This window comes from Arachis hypogaea, chromosome 13, assembly GCF_003086295.3.
Source record: "Arachis hypogaea cultivar Tifrunner chromosome 13, arahy.Tifrunner.gnm2.J5K5, whole genome shotgun sequence".
Lineage (NCBI taxonomy): Eukaryota > Viridiplantae > Streptophyta > Magnoliopsida > Fabales > Fabaceae > Arachis > Arachis hypogaea.
Genome location: NC_092048.1, coordinates 44,765,765 through 44,787,503, shown reverse-complemented (window position 1 = coordinate 44,787,503; position 21,739 = coordinate 44,765,765).

Here is a 21,739-nt window from a genome sequence, read left to right as displayed (position 1 = left end):
ACTCTGATCCATGGCAACTCCTCTACTCGTCACAACACGCAACTGCGAGTCTCCCCATTGTCCACGCAACGCCGTCCAAGACGTCGTCGCAGGCCACCCTGCGGCTCTTCTTCTTCTCCTCCTATTTGGTTTCGAATATTTTTTAACTAGTTTTTTATGTTTCTTTTTTCTACATTTCGGATGATTCTTTTTATTAGTTTTGGAGGATTCTTTTTTCTATGTTTTGTATGTTTTTTCACTACAAGAAACATTGTTAAAATCGACGGCCAAATCGACGGCTAAGCCGTCGATAATATTAAAATTCGACGGCAAAATAGACGGCGGATGTGGTCGCTATTAAACTTGTCGATTTTTTAAAATGCTAATAAAATCGACGGCTTGCCTAGCCGTCGATAATAATTTAATAAAATTGACAGCTCTTCTGTCTGTAATATGAGTCTGGGGATTTTATATTCTTACTAAAATCGACAACATCGCCGATATTATTATATAAAATCGACGCCATTTTCGTCGATATTTGATTCAATAAAATTGACAACATTTTCGTCGATAATATGCTTACTAAAATTGACAAAGCAGACGTCGATATTTTATCCAATAAAACTGACACAGTTTTCGTCGATTTTTGTCTATAATATGCTTACTAAAATCAACGGCCATGGCGTCAATATTTGATCCAATAAAATCGACGCAGTTGCCGTCGATTTTATTATTTAAATAGCAATAAATTTTTTGTCTATATTTTTTTGTCTATTTTAATTTAAAGTAGATAATAATAATAATAATAATAATAATAATAATAATAATAATAATAATAATAATAATAATAATAATAAACCCAAATAATATAATAGATAAACACTATAATCACTAATTAGTAATAGAAATTATGCTTATATATAGCAAAATATGTTGGATTTCTTTCTGCCAAATGAAAAAAAGCAAGGTATTAAATATAAAATAATAATGGTTAATAAAAAATAAAAAAATAAATAAAAAATAAATAAATAAATAAAAGAAGAAGAAGGAATCATTATATATAACAATTGGTATTGAATAAAATTGAGCTATATATATACAACAAGTTTCTTTTTTTTTAAGAAAATGATGTCACACATATTATTATATTATATATTCTACAAGTAATCAACTACACTGCATATATTACATATATTATATTATATATGTAAAATATGCTCAAACAATAATCAACTACATTGCATATACACATAATGTTTACGAGGACGACGAACCTCCTCCAAATATCTGCAGCATCATCATAAATATCCACTTCAGAAAATCAGCATAGCATTTGTAATTGGCGGGAAAATATGACGGAAGCGTCCAAGCTTCGGCTTCTGGTCCTAAACAATTCATTATCTAAAGATTAGTATAAAAATCTATCATAATATATATGGTATATATATATGTGCTGCACTTAAATGCAGCCCTGACCTCACCTAAAAAGATTGATTGAGAAGCCTTGTTCTCTGCTTGAGTTTTAATCTGTATTTTTTCTGAAAACTTTTCAATCAGATAATAATATAATTCTTCAATGACTTGATTTATATGTTGAATAAATTTCACTACGAAGTTTTACAATATCATGCCCATCTTTCAAGCCAAATATAGCTCTTCCTTGAGAAGGCATATCGGAGACACAAAAACAGTTCTAAAATACATAGAAAATATTTTAGGAAACAGTTCTAAAATATACAAAAACATTTCTAAAAATACATAGAAAATAGTTCTTTTTTGCTGATTACGAATTCCTGTATGGTGGAAGAGAAGAATAGAGTTATGGCTCCACATATTTCATTTTAAGATTAAGAATAGAGATTAGATAGTAATAATAATGGTGGAAGAGAAGAAAAAGGGGATGGTCAAATGTGAGAAGAGCAAGGTATGGTGGTGATGCCCTACAAATTTGAGGCAAAATGGTAACATGGGTCTCTACTGCTTGATGAGTGGATGTGGTTATCATTGCTACAATCAAACTACTATTCTGTTTATCAAGTGGCATGTCAGAAAAGAAACAAGAAAGATCATCACAATGAAATTGGCTTTGGGTTCTCTTCCCTTCACATTGTTTTGGTTTTGGATATATAATCAAAATAAATATCACGTGTAAATCTACAGCAATTGTAGCTAGCTTAGCCAACCCTGTACTTTTTTGTCAGTAGTATTGAATTGTTGATATTAAAACGTACATAACATTCATACATATAAAGACAATGTTTGTTAATGGCCCTTGTTTTAATATCATTATACACTGATAGGCGTGGATTCATCTTCGAGCTGGAGAGCTCCCCGCATCCCACGCCGGTTCCAGTCCCAGGTGGAGGCTCTCCTCCACGGTGGCACCTCCTCTACCTGGCCCCTTTCTTTGGGGATGCATGTGCTCCTCTGACAGTAGTCGTCAGCCATCCCTTTCAGCTTTTCTCTCACGCATCCTTTTCACCGAATCACTGAGGCAACCTTCCTTCTTGATGGATCTGTTTGAATAAGTAATGATTTCTTTGAACCCTAGGAGCTTTGCTTTCTTCTCCAACTTTCGTTTCGTCTGCCGTACGAAACTGTGTCTACGAGCTGTGTTCTCCTGGGAGTTTGTTCGTCGCCGTTCATCCGGGTTATTGATTTTCCAATTTTCTGCTCAGATTCAAGATCTCAGATCAATCAATCAGGTGCATCCAAACCTATTTTCCTCTTCATCCTTTTTCTTTTTCCTTTATTGTGTCAATCCTTGTGATGAATTTTGGCATCTGTTTGACGATTGACCCAGGTTTTATTGTCTATGGTTTCTGAAATCTCTAATTGTGCAAATTCTGATGATTTTTGGTATCTGTTCTATGGTTAAGCGACATTTTATTCTCTAGGATTTGTGAAATTCCTAATCTTGCAAATTGTGATCATTTTGGGTATCTGTTCGATGTTTAACACACATGTTATTGTGTAGGATTTGTGAAATTTCTAATTTGCAAATTGTGTTTCTGACTTGGTTTTTTTGTCGGTTCATGTTCTTGGTTACATTTTTTGGGATTTGCTGTTAACCCTCATTTTGAACTCTTTATCAGATCTCCTTTTGTTACCTGTTGAATTGTTTGTAGCATGTGTGTTGTGTTTTTCATGAATATGTTTTTAATTTTTTACTTTGTGTACATTCAACAAATCCCTTGAGTTTTTAAACTATTTCCTGTATTCAGAAACTTGTTCTGTTATCTATGTTTGATGTAATATTCGCATGAAAATGTGGTCTGGATACATAATAAGGTTGTGCTGTATATTCTTCATTGGAAATTTGAAATTTGGGAATCATTATCAAGGTATGAGGTTTCAATCTCATCCCTTTCATGAATGTTGATGTCATTGAGAGATTTTTACTCATGTTTGTATATACTTTTTTTTTCCACTCATCTCCTGTTTTCAATGTATCCTTACCTAACACATTTACCAACTCTCATTGTCATGAGTAGAATTATTGTTTAGGGTAGTTGATTACTGCCTTCCCTATGGTCTTATGGCGTGTAGGTGCACTGTAGTAGGTATGGTCTCATATCTCAATTTTCATGAATATATTTTTAATTTTTTACTTTGTGTACATTCAACAAATCCCTTGAGTTTTTAAACTGTTTCCTGTATTTAGAAACTTGTTCTGTTATCTATGTTTGATGTAATATTCGCATGAAAATGTGGTCTGGATACATAATAAGGTTGTACTGTATATTCTTCATTGGAAATTCGAAATTTGGGAATCATTATCAAAGTATGAGGTTTCTTCCCTATGGTCTTATGGCGTGTAGGTGCACTGTAGTAGGTATGGTCTCATATCTCAATTTCTGGTCTCTATTTCTTGATTTATTGAAAGTTTCACTTGTTTTTCCTGTTTTTGTGTTGGTTCAGGTATAGTTGTCTCTATGCCATTGAATGGAGATGAGAATGTGGGAATGCCTATCAAGGTATGGGCTTTCTATCTAACCTATTTAGTGAGTATTGATGTGATTGATATAAATTGATTCATAGCATCTTCCTCATTGAATGAAAGATTTTTTTTTCAACTTGATGAGCGGATAATTTATACGCTTTTTGGCATTGTTTTTACATAGTTTTTAGTATGATTTAGTTAGTTTTTAGTATATTTTTATTAGTTTCTAAATAAACATCACATTTCTGGACTTTACTATGAGTTTGTGTGTTTTTCTGTGATTTCAGGTATTTTCTGGCTGAAATTGAGGGACTTGAGCAAAAACCAAATTCAGAGGCTGAAGAAGGACTGCAGATGCTGTTGGATTCTGACCTCCCGGCACTCAAAGTGGATTTTCTGGAGCTACAGAAGTCCAAATGGTGCGCTCTCAATTGTGTTGGAAAGTAGACATCCAGGGCTTTCCAGCAATATATAATAGTCCATACTTTGCCTGAGTTTAGACGATGCAAACAGGCGTTCAATGCCAGCTCTCTGCCCTATTTTGGAGTTAAACGCCAGAAACAGGTTGCAAAGCAGAGTTAAACGCCAGAAACAGGTTACAAATTGGCGTTTAACTCCAAGGAAGACCTCTACACGTGAAAGCTTCAATGCTCAGCCCAAGCACACACCAAGTGGGCCCGAAAGTGGATTTCTGCATCATTTACTTATTTTTGTAACCCTAGTAACTAGTTTAGTATAAATAAAACTTTTTACTATTGTGTTAGACATCTTTAGATCATTGTATGCGTTTAGGAGGCTGGCCATTCGGCCATGCCTGGACCATTATCACTTATGTATTTTCAACGGTAGAGTTTCTACACACCATAGATTAAGGTGTGGAGCTCTGCTGTTCCTTATGAATCAATGCAAAGCACTATTGTTTTTCTATTCAATTCGAGCCTATTTCTTCTCTAAGATACTCATTCGCATACAAGAACATGATGAATGTGATGATTATGTGATGTTCACCATCATTCTCACTTATGAACGCGTGCCTGACAAACACTTCCGTTCTACATGCAAACAAGCTTGAATGCATATCTCTTAGCCTCTTGATCTACGATCAGAGTCTTCGTGGTATAGGCTAGAATTATTGGCGGCCATTTTTGAGATCCGAAAAGTCTAAACCTTGTTTGTGGTATTCCGAGTACGATCCGGGAAGGGATGGCTGTGACGAGCTTCAAACTCGCGAGTGCTGGGCGTAGTGACATACGCAAAAGGATTACTGAATTCTATTCCAGTATGATCGAGAACTGACAAATGATTAGCCGTGCGGTGACAGCGCATTTTGGACCATTTTCACTGAGAGGACGGGATGTAGTCATTGACAACGGTGATGCCCAACATACAGCTTGCCATGGAAAGGAGTATGAAGGATTAGATGAAAGCAGTAGGAAAGCGGAAATTCAGAAGGAACTAAGCATCTCCATACGCTTATCTGAAATTATCACCAATGAATTACATAAGTATCTCTATCTTTATTTTACGTTTTATTTATCTTTTAATTATTAAAACTCTATAACCATTTGAAATCCGCCTGAATGATATTTACAAGGTGACCATGGATTGCTTCAAGCCGACAATCTCCGTGGGATCGACCCTTACTCACGTAAGGTTTATTACTTGGACGACCCAGTGCACTTGCTGGTTAGTTGTGCGAAGTTGTGACAAGGAACTAAGATTATGAACGTGCGTATTAAGTTTTCAGCGCCGTTACCAAGGAAGGAACGATCACGATTTCCCACACCACAACTCAATTGCATTCTCAGTTTTTTTTTATTATTTATGTAAAAATTATTTTATATTTCACCTCTTGAAAAGACATGGGAGTCTTTTCCTGAATTTGAGATGTTATTCACAAAGGAAGTGGCTTTGTTAGAATAAGATGGCATCACTCCACTATTTGTGTTACTAGCTCTGCCCCAAAGTTTAGTTAATTTTCACAATTTTTTCCATTCTTATTTTCTATTGATAATTAGAGAAAAAAATTATGGCATCACTCCACTATTTGTGTTTCTGGTTGCATGTGGGTTGTGTGCATGATTATGAAGGAATCGATTTTATGTCATAATCTATTTTATCAGTGGTAATGTGATTCACAAAAATTGATGTATAGCCTGTTGTTTATTTATTTATATTTTAAGTTCAACTGAATTAGATTACATTTTTCTGTTGATTGTGTTAAATTTGTTTTATATTTCAGCTGTTGGATGGACATACACCTCCTTGGCCCTAAGATAAGAGGTTCATTGAGAAAAGAATGGCCTTGTGCCAGTAAAATGACTTCATGGTGTTCTTTGTCTAACTAGCACATGTCTTTAGCCAAAGAAAAAAGTATCCAGCAGCTGGTCTTCCCATGAAAATGTGTTCTCTACACATAATAAGGTTGTGCTATATATTTTTTATTGAAAATTGGAAATTTTGGAATCATTATCAAGGTATGAGGTTTCAGTCTGATACTTTTCATGAATGTTGATGTGATTGACAGATTTTTATTCATGTTTGTGTATACTTTTGTTCCCATTTATCTGCTGTTTCGAATGTATCACTACCTAACACATTTACCAACTCTGATTGCCATCACTAGAATCATTGTTTGGGGGTAGTTGGTGACTGCCTTCCCTGTGGTCTAATGACATGTAGCTGGACTGTAGTAGGTGAGGTGTGATATCTCAATTTTTGGTCCCTATTTTTTTTATTTCTCTAAAGGTTCACTTCTTTTTCCTGTTTTTGTGTTGGTTCAGCTTTTGCTGCTATGATTAGTTGTCTATGTGCCATTGAATGGAGATGAGAATGTGGGAATTCCTATCAAGGTATGGACTTTCTATCTAACTGATGAGTGGATAATTTATACGCTTTTTGACACTGTTTTTAGTATATTTTTAGTAGAATCTGGTTACTTTTAGGGATGTTTTCATTAGTTTTTATGTTAAATTCACATTTCTGGACATTACTATGAGTTTGTGTATTTTTCTGTGATTTTAGGTATTTTCTGGCTGAAATTGAGGGACTTGAGCAAAAATCAGATTCAGAGGTTGAAGAAGGACTGCTGATGCTGTTGGATTCTGACCTCCCTGCACTCAAAGTGGATTTTCTGGAGCTACAGAACTCAAAATGGTGCACTTCCAATTGCGTTGGAAAGTAGAGATCCAGGGATTTCCAGCAATATATAATAGTCCATACTTTGGCCGAGTTTAGATGACGTAAAAGGGTGTTGAATGTCAGTTCTACGCTGCTGTCTGGAGTTAAACGCCAGAAACACGTCACAAGCCAGAGTTGAACGCCAGAAATACGTTACAAACTGGCGTTCAACTCCAAGATTGACCTCTACATGTGTAACATTCAAGCTCAGCCCAAGCACACACCAAGTGGGCTCCAGGAGTGGATTTATACATCAATTACTTACTTCTGTAAACCCTAGTAACTAGTTTAGTATAAATAGGACTTTTTACTATTGTATTAGACATATTTGGACGCCTAGTTCTTAGATCATGGGGGCTGGCCTCTCGGCCATGCCTGGACCTTCATCACTTATGTATTTTCAAACGGTAGAGTTTCTACACTCCATAGATTAAGGTGTGGAGCTCTGCTGTTCCTCAAAGATTAATGCAACGTACTACTGTTTTTCTATTCAATTCAACTTATTCCGCTTCTAAGATATTCATTCGCACTTCAACATGAATGTGATGAACGTGACAATCATCATCATTCCCCATGAACGCATGCCTGACAACCACTTCCGTTCTACCTTAGATTGAATGAGTATCTCTTGGATCTCTTAATCAGAATCTTCGTGGTGTAAGCTAGATTGATGGTGGCATTCATGAGAATCCGGAAAGTCTAAACCTTGTCTGTGGTATTCCGAGTAGAATTTCGGGATTGAATGACTGTAACGAACTTCAAACTCGCGAGTGTTGGGCGTAGTGACAGACGCAAAAGGAGGGTGAATCCTATTCCAGTATGATCGAGAACCTCAGATGATTAGCCATGCTGTGACAGAGCATTTGGACCATTTTCACAAGAGGATAGGATACAGCCATTGACAACGGTGATGTCCTTACATAAAGCCAGCCATGGAAAGGAGTAAGATTGATTGGATGAAGACAGCAGGAAAGCAGAGGTTCAGAGGAACGAATGCATCTCTATACGCCTATCTGAAATTCTAACCAATGAATTACATAAGTATTTCTATCCTTAGTTTATGTTTATTTATTATTTATTTTCGAAAACTCTATAACCTTTTGATATCCGCCTAACTGAGATTTACAAGGTGACCATAGCTTGCTTCATACCAACAATCTCCGTGGGATCGACCCTTACTCACGTAAGGTTTATTACTTGGACGACCCAATGCACTTGCTGGTTAGTTGTATCGAAGTTGTGAATAAAAAAATGATTTATTAAGATGTGCGTACAGAGTTTCTGGCACCGTTGCCTGAGATCACAATTTCGTGCACCAAGTTTTTGGCACCGTTGCCGGGGATTATTCGAGTTTGGACAACTGACGGTTCATCTTGTTGCTCAGATTAGGTAATTTTCTTTTTGTTTTATTTTCAAAAATTTTTCAAAAACCTTTCAAAAATTTCTCATCTGTTTTCGAAAAAAAAAATGTTTTCAAAAAAATATATTTTTCTTCAGAATTTTTAAGAATGAATTCTAGTGTTTCATGATGATTTGTTGAATCCTGGCTGGCTGTGAAGCCATGTCCAAATTCCTTTGGACTGAGGATTCAACTAATCACTTCAATGCATGTAATAGCATACTAAAGCTTGGCTGGCTATTAAGCCATGCCTAACCCTCGGATTGGAGCTTTAGACTAAGAATACAAGTTTCCTGGAATTCATATTAAAAAAATTTTGAAATCCTTATTTTCTTTTTCCTATATGTTTTTTCGAAAAAAAAAATATACAAAAATCCAAAAAAATAAAAAAAAATTCATAAAAATAAAAAAATATTTCATGTTTCTTGTTTGAGTCTTGAGTCAATTTTTAAGTTTGGTGTCAATTGCATACTCATCTTGCATTTTTCGAAAATTGCATTCATGCATTGCATTCATCATGATCTTCAAGTTGTTCTTGATAAACCTTCTTGATTGATCTTCATATTTTAGTGTTTTGTGTTGTATGGTGTTTTTCATATGCATTCTTGAATCCATAGAGTCTAAACATGAAAGATTTCTAAGTTTGGTGTCTTGCATGTTTTCTTTGCATTAAAAATTTTTCAAAAATATGTTCTTGATGTTCATCATGATCTTCATAGTGTTCTTGGTGTTCATCTTGACATTCATAGCATTCTTGCATGCATTCATTGTTTTGATCTAAAAATTTTCATGCATTGCATCATTTTCATGTTTTTCTCTCTCATCATTAAAAATTCAAAAATAAAAAAAATATCTTTCCCTCTTTTCTCTCATAAATTTCGAAAATTTGAGTTGAATTTTTCAAAACTTTTTAAAATCTAGTTGTTTTTATGAGTCAAATCAAATTTTCAATTTAAAAATCTTATCTTTTTCAAAATCTTTTTCAAAAATCAAATCTTTTTCATTTTTCTTATTTATTTTCGAAAATTTTAAAAATATTTTTCAAAAATCTTTTTCTTATCTTTACCACATAATTTTCAAAAATAACATCATCAATTAATGTTTTGATTCAAAAATTTTAAGTTTGTTACTTACTTGTTAAGAAAGATTCAAACTTTGAGTTCTAGAATCATATCTTGTGAGTTCTTGTGAATCAAGTCATTAATTGTGATTTTAAAAATCAAATCTTTTTCAAAACTAATTTCAATCATACCTTTTTATCTCATATTTTTAAAACATATCTTTTTCAAAAATTTGATTTTAAAATATCTTTTCTAACTTCTTATCTTCTTATCTTTTCAAAATTGATTTTCAAATTTGTTTCAACCAACTAACTAACTTTTTGTTTGTTTCTTATCTTTTTCAAAACCACCTAACTAACTCTCTCTCTCTCTCTAAATTTCGAAAATATCTTCCCTCTTTTTCAAAATTTTTTTTAATTAACTAATTATTTTAATTTTTGATTTTAATTTTCGAAAAATTACTAACCTTTTTCAAAAACTATTTTCGAAAATCACTAACTCTTTTTCAAAAATTATTTTCGAAAATTCTCTCTCTCTCTTATCTCCTTCTATTTATTTATTCATCTACTAACACTTCATCTCACCCAAATTTAAACCCCCTCTTCCATCTGTGTTCGAATTTTTTTCTTCTTCTTTTATTCTACTCACACAGGGACCTCTATACTGTGGTAAAAAGGACCCCTATTATTATTATTTTTCTGTCCCTCTTTTTCATATGAGCAGGAGCAAGGACAAGAACATTCTTGTTGAAGAAGATCCAGAACCTGAAAGGACTCTGAAGAGGAAACTAAGAGAAGCTAAATTACAACAATCCAGAGATAACCTTACAGAAATTTTCGAACAGAAAGAGGAGATGGCAGCCAAAAATAATAATAATGCAAGGAGGATGCTTGGTGACTTTAATGCACCTAATTCCAATTTACATGGAAGAAGCATCTCCATTCCTGCCATTGGAGCAAACAATTTTGAGCTGAAACCTCAATTAGTTTCTCTGATGCAGCAGAACTGCAAGTTTCATGGACTTCCATCTGAAGATCCTTTTCAGTTCTTAACTGAATTCTTGCAGATCTGTGATACTGTTAAGACTAATGAAGTAGATCCTGAAGTCTACAGGCTCATGCTTTTCCCTTTTGCTGTGAGAGACAGAGCTAGAATATGGTTGGACTCTCAATCTAAGGATAGCCTGAACTCTTGGGATAAGCTGGTCAAGGATTTCTTAGCCAAGTTCTTTCCTCCTCAAAAGCTGAGTAAGCTTAGAGTGGATGTTCAGACCTTCAGATAGAAAGAAGGTGAATCCCTCTATGAAGCTTGGGAGAGATACAAAGAACTGACCAAAAAAGTGTCATTCTGACATGCTTTCAGAATGGACCATCCTGGATATATTCTATGATGGTCTATCTGAATTGGCTAAAATGTCATTGGATACTTCTGCAGGTGGATCCATTCACCTAAAGAAAACACCTGCAGAAGCTCAAGAACTCATTGACATGGTTACTAATAACCAGTTCATGTACACTTCTGAGAGGAATCCTGTGAGTAATGGGACGCCTAAGAAGAAGGGAGTTCTTGAAATTGATACTCTGAATGCCATATTGGCTCAGAACAAAATATTGACTCAGCAAGTCAATATGATTTCTCAGAGTCTGAATGGAATGCAAGCTGCAGCCAACAGTACTCAAGAGGCATCTTCTGAAGAAGAAGCTTATGATCCTGAGAACCCTACAATAGCAGAGATAAATTACTTAGGTGAACCTTATGGAAACACCTATAACTCATCATGGAGAAATCATCCAAATTTCTCATGGAAGGATCAACAAAAGCCTCAACAAGGCTTTAATAATGGTGGAAGAAACAGGTTTAGCAATAGCAAGCCTTTTCTATCATCCACTCAGCAACAGACAGAGAACTCTGAACAAAATACCTCTAATTTAGCAAACGTAGTCTCTGATCTATCTAAGGCCACTGTAAGTTTCATGAATGAAACAAGGTCCTCCATTAGAAATTTGGAGGCACAAGTGGGCCAGTTGAGTAAAAGGATCACTGAAATCCCTCCTAGTACTCTCCCAAGCAATACAGAAGAAAATCCAAAAGGAGAGTGCAAGGCCATTGATATAACCATCATGGCCGAATCCAAGGAAGAAAGGGAGGACGTAAATCCCAGTGAGGAAGACCTCCTGGGACGTCCAGTGATCAATAAGGAGTTTCCCTTTGAGGAACCAAAGGAATCTGAGGCTCATCTAGAGACTATAGAGATTCCATTAAACCTCCTTATGCCATTCATGAGCTCTGATGAGTATTCCTCTTCTGAAGAGAATGAGGATGTTACTGAAGAGCAAGTTACCAAGTACCTTGGTGCAATCATGAAGCTGAATGCCAAATTATTTGGTATTGAGAGTTGGGAAGATGAACCTCCCTTGTTCACTAATGAACTGAGTGATCTGGATCAACTGACATTGCCTCAGAAGAGACAGGATCCTGGAAAGTTCTTAATACCTTGTATCATAAGCACCATGACCTTTGAGAAGGCTCTATGTGACCTTGGGTTAGGGATAAACCTCATGCCCCTCTTTGTAATAGAGAAACTGGAAATCTATGGGGTGCAAGCTGCTAAAATCTCATTAGAGATGGCAGACAATTCAAGAAAACAGGCTTATGGACAAGTAGAGGATGTGTTAGTAAAGGTTGAAGGCCATTACATCCCTGCTGATTTCATAGTGCTAGATACTGGGAAGGATGAGGATGAATTCATCATCCTTGGAAGACCCTTCCTAGCCACAGCAAGAGCTGTGATTGATGTTGACAGAGGGGAAATACTTAGATTTTAGTCCGGAAAATGTGAGGTTGGCGTTTAACTTGCCTGTGATGCAAGGAGATGCACGCCCCTACACTAGAAGGCTCAACTTTAATCAAAGGTTGGACCAAGTCCTCATGGACATATGTGTAGAAGGAGCTCAATGGAAGATTGACTCCAAAGGCAAGCCGGTTCAATTAAGAAGACTGGACCTCAAGCCTGTGGCTAAAGGATGGTTGGAGTTCATCCAACGCTCCATCATCCCCACTAGCAACCAATCTGAAGTTACTGTGGAGCGGGCCATCATGATTCATAGCATCATGATTGGAGAGGAAGTAGAAGTTCATGAAGTCATCTCCCTTGAATTCTACAAAATAGCCAAAAAGCCCTCTCCTGGGGCAAGGCTAGCTTTCCCTCATCTTATTTGCCATCTATGTTACTCAGCTAGAGCTTTCATAGAAGGAGACATTCCCATTGAGGAAGAGAAGCCCATCACTAAGAAAAGGATGGAGTAAGCAAGAGAGCTCATTCATGGAGCTCAAGAGGCGCATGAAGCCCATCACCATGAGATCCCGGAGATGCCTCAAATGCATTTTCCTCCACAAAAATATTGGGAGCAAATCAACACCTCCCTAGGAGAATTAAGTTCCAACATGGGACAATTAAGGGTGGAACATCAAGAGCACTCCATCATCCTTCATGAAATTAGAGAAGATCAAAAAGCAATGAGGGAGGAGCAACAAAGACAAGGAAGAGACATAGAAGAGCTCAAGGACATCATTGGTTCCTCAAGAAAGAAATGCCACCATCACTAAGGTGGACTCATTCCTTGTTCTTACATTCTCTGTTTTTCGTTTTCTCTATGTTAAGTGCTTATCCATGTTTGTGTCTTCATTACATGATCATTAGTAATTAGTAACTTTGTCTTAAAGTTATGAATGTCCTATGAATCCATCACCTCTCTTAAATGAAAAATGTTTTAATTCAAAAGAACAAGAAGTACATGAGTTTCGAATTTATCCTTGAACTTAGTTTAATTATATTGATGTGGTGACAATACTTTTTGCTTTCTGAATGAATGCTTGAACAGTGCATATGTCTTTTGAAGTTGTTGTTTAAGAATGTTAAATATGTTGGCTCTTGAAAGAATGATGATAAGGAGACATGTTATTTGATAATCTAAAAAATCATAAAAATGATTCTTGAAGCAAGAAAAAGCAGCAAAGAACAAAGCTTGCAGAAAAAAAAAAAGAAAAAAAATATAGGCGAAAAAAAATAAAAATAAAAAGCAAGCAGAAAAAGCCAAAAGCTCTTAAAACCAAGAGGCAAGAGCAAAAAGCCAATAACCCTTAAAACCAAAAGGCAAGGGTAAATAAAAAGGATCCCAAGGCTTTGAGCATCATTGGATAGGAGGGCCTAAAGGAATAAAATCCTGGCCTAAGCGGCTAAACCAAGCTGTCCCTAACTATGTGCTTGTGGCGTGAAGGCGTCAAGTGAAAACTTGAGACTGAGCGGTTAAAGTCAAGGTCCAAAGCAAAAGAAGAGTGTGCTTAAGAATCCTGGACACCTCTAATTGGGGACTTTAGCAAAGCTGAGTCACAATCTGAAAAGGTTCACCCAATTATGTGTCTGTGGCATTTATGTATTCGGTGGTAATACTGGAAAACAAAGTGCTTAGGGCCACGGCCAAGACTCATAAAATAGCTGTGTTCAAGAATCATCATACTGAACTAGGAGAATCAATAACACTATCTGAACTCTGAGTTCCTATAGATGCCAATCATTCTGAACTTCAATGGATAAAGTGAGATGCCAAAACTATTCAAGAGGTAAAAAGCTACAAGTCCCGCTCATCTGATTGGAGCTATGTTTCATTGATAGTTTGGAATTTATAGTATATTCTCTTCTTTTTATCCTATTTGATTTTCAATTGCTTAGGGACAAGCAACAATTTAAGTTTGGTGTTGTGATGAGCGGATAATTTATACGCTTTTTGGCACTGTTTTTAGTATGTTTTTAGTAGAAACTAGTTACTTTTAGGGATGTTTTCATTAGTTTTTATGTTAAATTCACATTTTTTGACTTTACTATGAGTTTGTGTGTTTTTCTGTGATTTCAGGTATTTTCTGGCTGAAATTGAGGGACTTGAGAAAAAATCAGATTCAGAGGTTGAAGAAGGACTGCTGATGCTATTGGATTATGACCTCCCTGCATTCAAAGTGGATTTTCTGGAGCTACAGAACTCAAAATGGCGCGCTTCCAATTGCGTTGGAAAGTAGACATTCAGAGCTTTCCAGCAATATATAATAGTTTATACTTTGGCCGAGTTTATATGACGTAAAAGGGCGTTGAACACCAGTTCTACGCTGCTGTCTGGAGTTAAACGCCAAAAACACGTCACAAGCTAGAGTTGAACGCCAGAAATACGTTACAAACTGGCGTTCAACTCCAAGATTGACCTCTACACGTGTAACATTCAAGTTCAGCCCAAGCACACACCAAGTGGGCCCCGGGAGTGGATTTATACATCAATTACTTACTTCTATAAACTCTAGTAACTAGTTTAGTATAAATAGGACTTTTTACTATTGTATTAGACATCTTTGGACGCCTAGTTCTTAGATCATGGGGGCTGGCCTCTCGGCCATGCCTGGACCTTCATCACTTATGTATTTTCAAACGGTAGAGTTTCTACACTCCATAGATTAAGGTGTGGAGCTCTGCTGTTCCTCAAAGATTAATGCAAAGTACTACTATTTTTCTATTCAATTCAACTTATTCCGCTTCTAAGATATTCATTCGCACTTCAACATGAATGTGATGAACGTGACAATCATCATCATTCCCCATGAACGCATGCCTGACAACCACTTCCGTTCTACCTTAGATTGAATGAGTATCTCTTGGATCTCTTAATCAGAATCTTCGTGGTGTAAGCTAGATTGATGGTGGCATTCATGAGAATCCGGAAAGTCTAAACCTTGTCTGTGGTATTCCGAGTAGGATTCCGGGATTGAATGACTGTGACGAACTTCAAACTCGCGAGTGCTGGGCGTAGTGACAGACGCAAAAGGAGGGTGAATCCTATTCCAGTATGATCGAGAACCTCAGATGATTAGCCATGTTGTGACAGAGCATTTGGACCATTTTCACAAGAGGATAGGATGCAGTCATTTGCAAGGGTGATGCCTCCAGACGATTAGCCATGCAGTGACAGCGCATTGGACCATTTTCCAGAGAGGATTAAAAGTAACCATTGACAACGGTGATGTCCTTACATAAAGCCAGCCATGGAAAGGAGTAAGATTGATTAGATGAAGACAGTAGAAAAGCAGAGGTTCAGAGGAACAAATGCATCTCTATACGCTTATCTGAAATTCTAACCAATGAATTACATAAGTATTTCTATCCTTAGTTTATGTTTATTTATTATTTATTTTCGAAAACTCCATAACCTTTTGATATCCACCTGCCTGAGATTTACAAGGTGACCATAGCTTGCTTCATACCAACAATCTCCGTGGGATCGACCCTTACTCACGTAAGGTTTATTACTTGGACAACCCAGTGCACTTGTTGGTTAGTTGTATCGAAGTTGTGAATAAAAAAATGATTTATTAAGACGTGCGTACAGAGTTTCTGGCGTCGTTGCCTGAGATCACAATTTCGTGCACCACTAACCTATTTGGTGAGTAGTGATGTGATTTATATGAATTGATTCATAGCTTCTTCCTCATTAAATGAAAGATTTGGTTATTCAATTTTTTTGTGGGTTCATCTTCTTGGTTACAATTTTTGGGAGTTGGTGTTAACTTTCAATTTGAACTCATTATCAGATCTCCTTTTTGTTACCTGTTAAATTGTTTGTTGCATGTGTTTTGTGTTTTTCATGAATATATTTTTAATTTTTTAGTTTCTTTATGTTCAACAAATCCTTTGAGTTTTTAAACTGTTTTCTGTATTCAGAAACATGTCCCGTTATCTATGTTTGATGTAGTATTCGCATGAAAATGTGGTCTGGATACATAATAAGGTTGTGCTGTATATTCTTCATTTGATAATTCAAAATTTGGGAATCATTATCAACGTATGAGGTTTCAATCTCATTCCTTCCATGAATGTTGATGTCATTGAGAGATTTTTACTCATGTTTGTCTATACTTTTTTTCCCACTCATCTACTGTTTTGAATGTATCCTTACCTAACCAATTTATACCAATTCTCATTGTCATGAGTAGAATCATTGTTTGGGGTATTTGATTACTGCCTTCCCTTTAGTCTTATGACGTGTAGGTGCACTGTAGTAGGTGTGGTCTCATATCTCAATTTCTGGTCCCTATTTCTTGATTTCTTGAAAGTTTGAGTTGTTTTTACTGCTTTTTGTGTTGGTTCAGGGTTTACTCCTATGATTAGTTGTCTCTATGCCATTGAATGGAGATGAGAATGTGGGAATACCTATCAAGGTATAGGCTTTCTATCTAACCTATTTGGTGAGTGGTGATGTGATTGATATGAATTGATTCATAGCTTTTTCCTCATTGAATGAAAGATTTGGTTATTCAACTCAATTTTATTCTCATTTTTTTTAATTATTTATGTAAAAATTATTTTGTATTTCACCTCTTGAAAAGACATGGGGTTTTTGTGCTGAATTTTTGATGTCATTCACAAAGGAAGTGGCTTTGTTAGAATAAGATGGTATCACTCCACTATTTGTATTACTAGGTTTGCCCCAAAGTTTAACTAATTTTTACAATTTTTTCCATTCTTATTTTCTATTGATAATTAGAGAAAAAATGATGGCATACTCCACTATTTGTGTTTCTGGTTGCATGTGGGTTGTCTGGATGATTATGAAGGAATGAGTTTTGTACCTAATCTATTCTATCAATGGTGATGTGATTCACAAAAATTGATGTGTAGCCTGTTGTTTATTTATTTCTTTTTTAAGTTCAACTGAATTGGATTACATTTTTCTATTGATTGTGTTAAATTTGTTTTATACTTCAGCTGTTGGATGGACATACACCTCCTTGTCCTCAAGTTAAGAGGTTCATTGAGAAAATAATGCCCTTGTGCAAGTAGAATGGGTTCATGTTATTGTTTGTCTAACTACCACATGTCGTTAGCCAAAGAAAAAACTATCCAGCAGCTGGTCTTCCCATGAAAATGTGTTTTCCACACATAATAAGGTTGTGCTATATATTCTTTATTGGAAATTGGAAATTTGGGAATCATTATGAAGGTATGAGGTTTCATTATCATCCATTTCATGAATGTGATGTGATTGACAGATTTTTATTCATGTTTGTTTATACTTTTGTTCCCATTTATCTGATGTTTCCAATATATCCCTACCTAAGACATTTACCAACTCTCATTGCCATCACTAGAATCATTGTTGAGGGTAGTTGGTGACTGCCTTCCCTATGGTCTAATGACATGTAGCTGCATTGTAGTAGGTGTGGTGTGATATCTCAATTTTTGGTCCCTATTTTTTTATTTCTCGAAAGTATCACTTCTTTTTCCTGTTTTTGTGTTGTTTCAGCTTTTGCTGCTATGATTAGTTGTCTATGTGCCATTAAATGAAGATGAGAATGTGGAAATGCCTATCAAGGTATGGGCTTTCTATCTAACCTATTTGGTGAGTGGTGATGTGATTGATATGAATTGATTCATAGCTTCTTCCTTATTAAATGAAAAATTTGGTTATTCAACTCCATTACCCTCCATTTCCCTCCTCAATTTGATTTGAATTAAAAAAGGTGAGATTGTGTCCTGGATTTTTTCTATAAAAGGATGGTTGGTGAAGCACATTGAATGCACAAACATTCTGATGTGTTGTATTTGCTCCTAAGCTATATTTATTTCAGAATTTTACTGTTTACATTTTGATCTATTTCATCAAGTCTCTTTATCTCCTTTCTTTTTACTGCAATGCCTCCTCCATTTGATATGATTTCTAAGATGCATCCTCCTAGAGAGGCTTGGAGGCTGAAAGTTAGGGTTCTAAGGGTTTGGGTTGTACCTTCTTTTGGTAACCATGAGGTTCCTAACTCAATGGAGATGATTCTCCTTGATGAGCATGTTAGCCCTTATTAGCTTCTCTTTTAAATATGGTCTTACTTGCTGTTTTTTAAGTTTTCAACTTTAAATTATGTGTTTCATTAATCTGATTTGTTCTTTTGTTCGATTTATAGTATGGAAAAATTCAAGCTACAGTCAAAAAACCACTCCTTAATAGGTCATATAGTTGAAGGACAAGTTTATAGAATGGCATATTTTACTGTTGTGTCAAATCGTGGTAGTTATAGAGCAACTTCTCATGAATTCAAATTGCTTTTTCTTCACCGAATCACTGTTGTAGCTGTTGATGAAGATGTTATCCCTAAGACTTGTTTCAACATGTTTACTTTTTCTGAGCTGCTAAACATGACCCAAGATTATGATTTTTTAGTTGATGTGTATATCTTCCTGCTTTTCTGTTATTGAAGTTTTTTTAACAAATCCTTTGAATAGTTAATAGGTTGTGTTTATTTGGAATAGATGTCATTGGTCTTTTAACTTCAGTCGGAGAAGAGAAAGAATATGCAAAAGAGGGGAAAATTGTGAAAATGATTGCATTGGAATTAACTTCAAAAGAGTATGTTCATTAAGTCTTTATCTTTTAATTATCTTTTTTGCTTATTTTCTGTTTGATTCTTTGTCATCTTTTGAGTTTCAGTCTTACAGTGCGATGTGCATTGTTTGGGGATTATGTTAATCAAGTAAATCATTTCCTTGGCTCTGGCTATGTGGAGCAACCTGTTGTAGTCATTCAACTTGCAAAAGTGAAGTTCTTTAGGGGTATGTTGTTGTTTTTTTCTGTACATCTCATGGCTGCTCTAGGTGTTGTCTCCAATAAAATTTTGCTAGACTCTTTCTTTGTTGCTGTGTAGGTCAAGTAGGTCTTCAAAATGTGATGTATGCCACTCAAATGTTATTTAATCCTAATATTTCTGAAGTTGTTGAATTCAGACAGAGGTTAGCATGCTTTATTTTGTTGATGTTTATTGTATTCTTTATTTACAAGCAATCTGGAGTAACAAGTACAACTATTTGCATTAATTTTTTTTTTAGTATGATTGAGCAAGGTGTCAATGGTACCCAGCCACTGTTTATTGCAAATGAGGGTAAAGTTCTCTCCTTGGAAGATGATTTCATGCGTTTAACTAGAAAATGCACTATTGAAGAGCTTCAAGATAACAATCAGGTTATCTTCTTTTGAGTTAGTTGTGTTTCTGTTTGTTTTATACACAAATGAAGCGAAGAAGAAAATCAAACAAGAATTTCCAGATCTATTTTTTCATTCATGTTGTTAATTAACTCTGAAATGCTCATTGGATAGGAGGGTTCTTTTATCATTTTTGGTGCAATCCAAGGTATTGTTGAGGATGAAGGTTGGTGGTATTCTGCTTGTGTGTGTGGAAAGGGTATCTATCCTTAAAATGGTGCATATTACTGTGATTTTTGTTTGAAGCACATAACTAATGTCACTCCAAGGTCAGAAATTTTGTTAAAAATGTCTTCTCATTTTGTAGAGTGGATTGTTTATAAAAATAAGGTTTCTTGGTATTATTTATTTGAATGATTGTGTTCCCCTTTTTTTTTCTCTTTGCAGATTTAAAATTAAAATAACAGTTGAAGATCATATTGGGGAGGGTATTTTCCTTCTCTTTGATCGTGAGGCTTCTTATTTGCTTAAGAAATCATGTGCTGACTTGTTTACTGAGGTTCAAAGAGATGCAAGTGTATGTTGTTAGTTTTCTTTTATGTGTTGTTCACTTTATGGGATGCCATATTTCTTATTCAAACTCTATATTTCTTATGTATTACTTTCAAAATAGCTTATATGTGGGGATACTTATCCTCTCATATTCCAAGGGCTCATTGGAAAGAAGTTGCTGCTCAAGGTTGATACCAAAGGTGTCCCACATGATACATTTTATGGGACTTTCTGAGTTAGGAGAATTTGTGATGATTCCACCATTATTGCGATGTTTGAACTTCCCAATTATGATGCTGATGACGAGTCTACTCCAAAAAAGGTTAGATATACATACAAATATTTTTAGATCCTGTTAATTCATCATTAATTTCTTATTTTTTATTTGTTTATTGTGCTGTGGTGAATTTCTGTTATGGTCTTATGTATTTTTAAACTCTTATGGCATATGAATAGGAGCATGATTTACACAAATCTGTTCTTTGTGGAAAAGTGGATGTTGGTATTAAGAAGGAGTCTTCGGATAGTTTTATCAAAAGTGAGAAAGATGCTGGTGAGTGTTCTGGGATTTTGTGTAAATCCCCCGTTCTTATAGATTTTTTGGCTGAAAAATAGCCTGTTGTTTCTGGAGGGACTGAGTTTGTTGGCTTAATTGATGGTGAACATGGAAAAGAATAGAAAACACCCAGCAATGATACTGTTAGTGATGATTTTTCTGCTAAACTGGATATATTGCTTAGCTCAGCAAAAAAAGAAACTCAGGTGCTGATGTATAATATTTTTTTTCTCATTCCTATGTGTGCTGTTTCTAATTGTATTTTGCATTCTTGAGTGAGTTTCATATGTTTTTTTAATTTCTTTGTCATAGGAGGTGTTGTCCCATGTTCTTGAAGCATCTTCGCAATATGGAGAGAAGCTTACCCATGAAAATCATGTTGTCACCTCCAAGGGTAAGAGGAATTTGAATCCTCAATTTGAAGAGGCTGCTGTTGATGCAGATGGGCGTGGGTTCAAGGTTGCCAAGGTTAATGGAGTTTGATTGAAGGTGTGGAATTGAGCTGCTGTGTCTAGGTGTAGGTGTCTTATATAGTGTATCTATAAGTATTTAGGAAGGCTTGTGATTCCAAATAGATGGACATGTAATCATGCTGGCAGGATGGTATTTTGATTTGACTTTTTTGGATTGTGTCCAACAAATAGGATTGTCAGATATAGAGATTTTCCTTTTGTGATGGCTCGGGTAATGTGCCAAGTAGGTCTATTCTCAACTCCTCCTTTTGTAATAGTGACTTTGCTAGGGATTGGACACATTTTCAATGTTGTACCATCTTTAGGTTACATACTAGGATATGTGGTCAGATGTTGGAATCCTCCTTATCATAAGGGAGATAGCCATATGTAATTGTGTATATCACTATCAATCAATATTTTAATGAAATGCAGCAGTTCTTATTTGTATTTGTTTATTGTTGTACAACTTTATCTTTTCATGTTGATTAGTTATTGGTGTTCATTATAATACTTTATTTCTTTGATTTTTTGCGTTATCAAAGGTGTGCATGGTTATATGAGTTCTTTGTTGGTGTGTTTCACAACTTTTGCCCCCATCCATCCCCCTCCT